Here is an 8,890-nt window from a genome sequence, read left to right as displayed (position 1 = left end):
CTTTATAGTCACCTGCAGTGGAGCACCCACAGGGACATCACTCAAAGAAGAAGAGGGTGACTCATCTTGTGCAGTAACTGAGGTTCTTCGAGATGTGTCCCCCCCATGGGTGCAAATTAATTCCAATTCTCCGAGAGACTGCTGAATTGGAATTAATTTGCAAACTGGATACAATTAACTTAGGCTTGAATAGAGACTGGGAGTGGATGGGTCATTACACAAAGTAGAACTATTTCCCCATGTTTATTCCCCCCCCACCCACTGTTCCTCAGACGTTCTTGTCAATTGCTGGAAATGGCCCACCTTGATTATCACTACAAAAGGTTTTTTCCTGCCGCCCCGCTCTCCTGCTGGTAATAGTTCACCTTAAGTGATCACTCTGGTTATAGTGTGTGTGGTAACACCCATTATCTCATGTTCTCTATGTATATAAATCTCCCCATTGTATTTTCCACTGAATGCATCTGATGAAATGAGCTGTAGCTCACGAAAGGTTATGCTCAAATAAATTTGTTAGTCTCTAAGGTGCCACAAGTACTCCTTTTCTTTTTGTCACTTTTCACTGGCACTAGTCTTGAGTTGGATATGAATATGTCTTTGCAAATGGACTCTGCATGCAGAAATGCAGTGTGTTTTTGGTTTGAATAGGAATTCATATATGGTGTTTTTATTTACTGTGAAAAAGTGAAAGGCCAAGGGTCTGATCCTGCAAGGTGCTGGCAGCCTTTGTAGCTTATGGAAGAGAAGGTTCAACGGTGACTTAATTACAGCTTGTAAGTATTAAACAGGGAGACGAGATCTAGTACTAGAAGCCCTTTTAATCTTGCAATCAAGGGCATGGGATCCAAAGTCTGGAAATGAAAGTCAGAAAATATCCCCCAGGCATCTCATTTTCCAGCTCAAACTTTGTTAAGGCACAAAAGACAATTAAATGCTCAACTGTCATTGAAAATCCATGGGAACTAGGCACTTAACTGCTCTTTGAGCCTTTGGAAATCTTTCCCCCAAATTTTTAACAGTGAAAATAGAACAATTTCCAAGGGATGTGGTAAATTCTGCTTCAGTTGGACTCTTTAAATCATGACTGGATTTCTGTCTAAAAGATATGCTCTACTTTGACCACCAGTTATTGGGCTTGATACAGGCATCGCTGTGAAATTCCATAGCCTGTGTTATGCAGGAGATCTGACTGGATGGTCATAATGGTCTATGCTGTTGGCCTATTCATATCTGTGAATCTCCCATTGGCATGAATGGGAGCTGAGGGCACCTAAAGGTTCAAGCCCTGAATTCGGCCCTTGGACAGTTTTAATGGGAGCCATTCACACATAATCCATGGTAGAAATTAATATTAAGGACACTATCCTGCTCCCATTGAAATCCATAGTAAAAGTCCAATTGACTTCAATGGAATAGAATTGGGCCCTAAGCAGAGAAGAATTATATATATTGTAAAAAGAGGATATGAGTATGCTGAGGTGAGGAATTATATCTACATGACTGCATAAACATCTGCTTGCTTACTTCTACGTCCTGTCCTGTCCTCGCAATTCCTTTGAAAAATACAATAATACACTTGAGGATAGAATTTGGCCAGTGTCACTACAATTATCATTTCTTATTTCAAGAGAACATTTAAACCATTATTTAAGCATTAGTTTTCACAGCATATTTTCAAACTCTTTACCTACAACAGTAGCAGGTGTAAAGTGAAAAGAGCTGGCAAAGACTCCAAGGTCCGGACTGGCTATGCTGATCCTGGCCCCCAGGAGACCAACCCCACCTTCATTGACTGTGTTTTCCTTTTTGGTTTCTCCCACTCAACCTTGAATCTCAGGTATGGGGTGAGAAGGGACCAGGGTATAGAACAGTGGAAACAACACATGTAACAAGGACAATGGGGGATTGAGAGACATGAGAAGAGGGAAGGGAGGAAGGAGGCAATTAATAAAAATAAAATCATAGAGCTAACAAGACATATGCCTAGGATGGTCTCAGTTTTGCTTGCATCTCTGACCGCTTCCCACATCTGTTGTGTGTCCCATCAATTTAGACTGTAAGCTCTTCAGGGCAGGGATTGTGTCTTCTCTATGTGCTGTGAGATTCCTAGCACAAGTTTGGGCAATGGATTAATAAAATAAAAAAATGGAAATGAATAATAATCTCCCTGTGTCCTAGATTTTCCATTTGTAACATGGGGATAATTATACTCCCCTGCGTCACAAGGATATTGCAAGGTTTAGTCCATCAGTGTTAGAACATCACTTTGAGATCTTTGGATGGAAGATGCAGTAGAAGTACAGAATATTATTAATGGCCCCCATCCTGAGGTCCTTAACTCAGGCACTGACTTATTTAAGGAACGCAGGATTAAGCCCAGTATTATTTTGTTGCCTATGTAGGTGGCTGGCTACCTTCGTAGGTGCCATACTCTATATTTCTAGGAGTGAACTGCAATGTGATCTGTGCTGAATGGCTGGTACTGTGACATCTCTTCAGAAATTGCGGAAAGATTTCTACAGTGTGGCCCTTTGGGGGAATGGCTTAATAGCACAACGGCAAATGGGAAGTGCAGATGAAAAGAGGCAGTTCTACAGTGTGGGTGAAATTCACTTAAAGTGCAAAGAGGCCTTGGCAAGGCTCTCTACACCACACACGACTTTAATGGGGATTTGTCTGAGCCTTTAGCCATGGCCAGCACTTTGAAAGTGGTTCTCTTCTGAATATTTTATGTGAGGTAGCCTGTTATTGGTAGTAAATGGTTAATCACTAACCTCCTCCTGAATTGGATCTTCAGCAGTGAGATTAAGTAACAGTGGCTTGGCATGATTTTCCTTAGTAGTTATGTAAGGTGAAGACAGAGAGTACATTTTGTTGCCCGTAGGAGCTGTGAGTGAATAGCCTGTGGGATATAAAGCAAATGGGCTTGTATCATTCGTAACAACCATTAAAAGTTATTCTTGGTTTAAGATTCCTGGCTGAAATAGTAATCAGAAACTGGGTTCCACAAAAACACATATGCTGTGGAAAGAAACTAGTCTGTGTTCTAGCGTTCTCCTACTGCAAACTCTAGAAACAAAGAGTTTGACTTGGTGAGTTCTGCCCTGTAAACACCACTAGTGGCACAATGCTGATTTACGCCAGCTGAGGAGCTAGCCCAACTATCTTATACAACCTTTGCTTGTTTGCAGCTGTTGTTTTTCCTCCAAGCAACCTGTCATAGAATGTTGAGCTTTATATAGGTAATTCAGTGAAAGGCAACATGCCTTCAATCACTTCCTTGAAGACAAGTGAGACAATTATGCTGATGCATCACATCAGTGCAGTGCCATGAGGTACAAATGGAGTGACACTGATGTGACTGGGAGGAGAATTTTGCTTTTCTAAGAGCTTGATCTGAGGCTATAGATCATTACCTAAATTCCAGATAAATGAAATAAAACAGTTAAACAAAGCAATTATAAAATTCAGACTGATTCTAGATAAAGCAAAGGTTGATCAAAGTTTATCAGTAACTTCATTACCAAAGTTGGTCACAATTTCATCTAACAGGGAGAGTTTTGATTCCTGTGGGTTAGCACTAATGCAAATTATGCATCCATTATGCATAAACAAACTGAGTTTATGGTTTACTCTGTCACTCATTACTTCAGAGTGTTTAGAGAAGAGTTTTGAGAACTTGGAGATATCTGCCCTGGAATTAGAGAACAAGCTAATGTTTACTGATTAAATCTGTAGAGAACTGTGAGTGCAGCACCAGACACATTCTTTACTTTTAAATGAAACACAAATGTAACAATTTATAGGAAAAAGTATAAACTTAGGGACCAGATGTTGGAAATGCTTAGTCAGGTAATTTTGCTATTGAAATGGGTGGGAGTTTGTAGTAATCCCTTACCACAATTTATGGTGCCTCTCTACTGGTCTGACCTATCCTGAGGCCTGATACGTATGGGTGAGTGAAAGGGTTTGCACTTGCTCTGCTGGAACAAAGTGCAAAGCTACTCAGAGGGAAAGGTGTTTGTGCAAATGAGCTTCTTATCCCCCACAATCAGACCTCTATGGATCCTGGTCCTTCTCTTTTCCCCAGTTTCGGTTAAAAGGGTTATAATTCCAGTCCTTCATCTCTGCACATCTACTGCGGGGAAAAGATATGTTCAAGAATGGGCTCCCCACCATGAGAACAAAATAATCATAGTGCAGGTGCTGAGGAATCTCTTTAACATTATGTCCCCCTCCACTTGATCGCTTTGGAGGTCTGGCCCAGTGGGCCCTGGACTTTGCTCCCAGATGACAACTCTGGTTCAATGGCTCCTTTCAATCTCTCTGTGTGGCTGTCTTTCCTCTGGGAAAGAATTTGCCCTCTGTATTGAGTCAGTAAGACAGTGCATGCATTTTAGTGCCTATGGGCAGGTCAGAGTTTGTACCTATATCCCTAGGCAAGGGAACCGGTTGGGGAGTTGCATAAGCCTTGTAGAGCTATCTGTGAGGGCAAATTTTTTTCCCTTGGAATATGTACAGACCTCAGGGTTTCAGAACCTGGCTGGGTGGCACAGTTCAAATACTCTGCTTTCCATGGATGCACCAGGGTTGGGGATTAGCACCATACATAACAAGGAACTAAGGTCCTGCTGGTCTTCAGCAATGTCACTAGCAGTACTGAAGTTGCAAAAGAGAGAGCAATTTTTGTTGGAGCTGCTCATCACATCACTAGGGGAAAGAAACTTCTTTGTTACGTGTTGGACTTCATGATGAAACACTTTCCTGGATATTCCTTATTAATCATCATCGTTTGCTCTATAATTTGAGGGAAAACAATTTTGCAGTTTTTAGGTCTTCTCTCTCTCATATTGTTATCTGCAAAGGAAGAGGGAGAGATCTGCATTTGGGGCTCTAGAAACTGTTCGTGGGAAAGGATCAGTTTCAACAAATTTCTTGTTTTGAAATTTTTTTTGGAAAAAATGTTTTGAAATTGTTGAAATCGGACATTGTGACATTTTCAAAATGAAAAATTCTGGATTTTTTTTCTTCAGAACTACTTTTTATTTAGAAATGTAAGTTAATTATAGTAAACAACATAGTATAAAAAGGTCAAAATCAAACAAAATTAGCCAAAACATTTTTCAGTTTGTTGATTCACAACAATTTTTCAGATATTCAACTTTTTGTCCCAATTCAGAATGGGATAATATTTTGAACTCTTGAAATTTTTCTTGGGATGGGAAAACTATTTGCCAGCCACCCTAGTGTCATGTTCATATCTTGAGTGGTAAAAACTCCAACCCATCGTATCAGAAAGAATATACACTTAGAAGCTTGGGACAGGAGCACTATGAAGAATAAAAACAACAAAAACCTAGGATTTTTTGGTCAGTTCTTCACTGCAATAACCTGTTGCTTATGAAGTAATCTGTTTTAAATGTGTCAAGTTTACTTAGGTCATGTATCAACCGGCTGTCCCCAGCCCATTAGCTGGGAGCAGTCGTTGCTCACCTTTCTATGAACTGCTCTTATTTGTTTCTAGTATTTTTGTTTTCTTTAAAACAGACAGGTAATAAGGGATTTGTGCAGTTTAATTATGTTCCAACTTTCAAAACTAACAAACCATTATGCTAATGAACTAATAACTAATTACTAATGAACACCATTAGCTAATTAATGATTAAGCAGTTACATATACCTGTTATTTTAAATGATTGAACTTGGTAGTTTTCAAACAACATGGAACAGGTACAGTGACTGAGTGATTATTAGTGTCACATGTGCCTATGCATGGTGCAGATATGTTCACTTGTATAAGTACATTAAATGCCTTCACACCCTGTGGATGCACATATAAAATGACGATAATAATATATTTAGGTTTCATAACTGAATATTCTGTAGCCATATAAATATATATGCATTTTAGACTCCGGTAGGATGGCAAGTGAAAATTTCCCCTTTTCAATGAGGGCAAAACCTTCCATTAAAGTCAATGGCAAACTTCCTGTTGACTTCAGTGGGAACTGGATTTGTCTCAAGAGTGCATAAGAGGAAAGTTCAGTTTTTCTGCTCTCTCTCTCCTCTCCCTCACAATTGCCTTTTCCTCTTACCTGTTTTATGTGCCATGTTAGATGGGTTTTGTTACCTGGTGCATGACTCCTTGGGGCTGACACTGAAGGTTTACCGGCTCATTTTATTTACTCTGATTTAATAATAATTGAAAAATAATCCTTTGGAAAATCAAGATGAAAAATGTTTACCTCTTGCTATTATTTTATGAATTTGTACTAGTCCTGTCTGTCCGTTTGGTTTCTGATTCCCACGTAGTGCAGTATGTAGCTTTTATCAGCTATGGACCAACAGGAATTTTGAACTTTGAATTAACTTTCTCTGTGATATTGTATCTAAATGATATTGCAAACTATGATGTGTGGACACATGCCCATTAGAAACTACTGAGACCTCTCCCTCATTATTCCATGTTCCCTACCCTAGCCTGTGGTAGCAGCAGAGCAGTTCAGTATCTAATAATGTGTATGCCTGTGTTTCATGCACTAAGCAGAAAGACAGAATGAAGAGTGATTGCAGAGATATCAGAGCAGATAGCTGGACTGATGCCCTGGTTTGGCGTGTGGCCTGACAGCTACAGTGTAAGCTGTCAGGCTTACATTGTAGCTGACTGAAATCAGAATCTCTGTCATGCCCAATAGGTAGCTGACTGAAATCAGAATCTCATATTTTGTTTATATTTAGGTGCTGTTTGATACATACAAAGTAAAAATCTCTGCCTGATGGCCAGCATGAGTCAAGTTACATGGTACAGCTCAGCCAGCGCTGTAAGCATCAAGCCGGACACTTCACTAAGAATGGCAACAGCAGCCACTCAGCTGATCACAGCGAGGAGCTACTGAAGGGGCTGTGAGACAAGTCAGACTCTGACAGAACAAAATAGGGTTTGCAAGGGAGGAGCCAGGAGCTGCCACTGATGCTGTAGCAGCCCAGGCAGGGAAGGTGAGGGGGGAACTGGCAGACCTGGAGGAGCAAGAGACATCTGCTGTTATATAAGGCTTCATCTGCACATTGCACAACAATTATGACATGTTCACTATGTTCCCCTCTTACCCAGGGCCAGCAAAATCAGCCCTGATTTCTCCATATAACAATACATGTTATGTAGAGAACTTCTTCTCACCCAATTGCTTCTCCTCTTCCTCCCAAATTACTTGGATGCTGTCTCCTTACCATCTCCAGAACTTGGGACCCTCTGAAGAGGCTCAGGTGGGATCTCAGCATGGTCTCAGGTATCACATGTTCCATGTCCTTATCTCTGCTGGGGCCTCCAGGTTAGTATTCTCCCTGTCCCCTTGCTGTTCTTCACTGGAGCAGGCCAAGCTGTGTTTTTACTCTTGAACAGCATCCCAAATTAAGTTGAAGAGCAATCACCAAGAAATCTGCCCAATTCGCCATAGAATGGGGAGGTTTCCTCCCTGCCCTGGACATGCTGTTATTGTTTCAGGCCATATTATAGAGTCATAGAGTTCAAGGCCAGAAAGGACCACCCGATCATCTAGTCTGACCTCCTATGTATCGCAAGCTATCAACCCCACCCAGCACCCACACACTAAATCCAACAATGGAAATTAGACTGAAGTGTTACAGCTCACGGTAGACTAGACTATTATGTACCACAGGCAGGGAAATGATTACATGAGATACACCCAGATAATGCTGGCAAGTCACCCGCACCCACATGCTGCAGAGGAAGGCAATAAACCCTACAATCTAACGAGGAAAAATTCCTTCCTGACCCCACCAATGGTGATCAGTTAGACCATGGGTGAGCAAACTACGGCCCGCAGGCTGGATCCGGCCCGTGAGCTGTTTTAAGCCGGCCTGTGAGCCGCACCATGCAGCTCAGCCCCGCTCCGGCGTTTCAGCCGGGGCGGGGGCAGCACCAGCGGCTCAACCCCTCTCCAATGCTCTGGCTGGGGGGCGCTGGGTCAGGGCCACACCACGCAGCTCAGCCCTGCTCCAGTTGGGGCCGCACCATGTGGCTCCTGGAAGCTGCGGCATGGCCCTGCTCCGGCTCCTATGCACTCCAATGGAAGCTGCAGGGGTGGTGCCTGCGGATGGGGCAGCGTGCAGAGCCGCCTGGCCATGCCTCCGCGTAGGAGCCGGAGAAGGGATGTGCCACTGCTTTCGGGAACTGCTTGAGGTAAGTGCCGCTCAGATCCTGCACCCCCTGAGCCTCTCCCCATGCCCCAACCCCCTTCTCTAGCCCTGATCCCCCTCCCGCTCTCCAAACCCCTTGATCCCAGCCTGGAGCACCCTCCTGCACCCCAAACCTCTCATCCCCAGCCCCACCCCAGAGCCCTCACCCCTAGCCAGAACCTGCACCCCTTTCTGCACCCCTGCCCCAGCCCTGATCCCCCTCCCGCCCTCCGAACCCCTCGGTCCCATCTCAGAGCACCCTCCTACACCCCAAACTCCTCATCCCCAGTCCCACCCCAGAGCCCGCACCCGGTCCCGCACTCCAACCCCAATTTTATGAGCATTCATGGCCCGCCATGCAATTTCTATTCTCCGGTGTGGCCCTCGGGCCAAAACGTTTGCCCACCCCTGAGTTAGGCCCTGAGCATGTCAGCAAGAACCAGGCAGCCAAGCACCTGAGAGAGAGAATGCTCGGTGCCACCTCAAAGCCCTGGCCAACCCTGCTGAGTGTCCCATCTCCAGCCATGGCCATCCCTCAATTTTCAGAGTAAGAGAGAAAAAAAGTTCCCAGAATACACTGAGAGGCGGAATCCCTTCCTGACCCCTGCCCTTAACATTTTCCTGCATTACTTGCTCAACTGAGTGATGCCTTGGTCAGCAAGGGATTTGGAACCAGGTGACAGATTGGGTGTTC

Source organism: Chelonia mydas, chromosome 1 (assembly GCF_015237465.2).
Source record: "Chelonia mydas isolate rCheMyd1 chromosome 1, rCheMyd1.pri.v2, whole genome shotgun sequence".
Classification (NCBI taxonomy): domain Eukaryota; kingdom Metazoa; phylum Chordata; order Testudines; family Cheloniidae; genus Chelonia; species Chelonia mydas.
Note: the sequence above shows the minus strand (reverse complement) of the source record.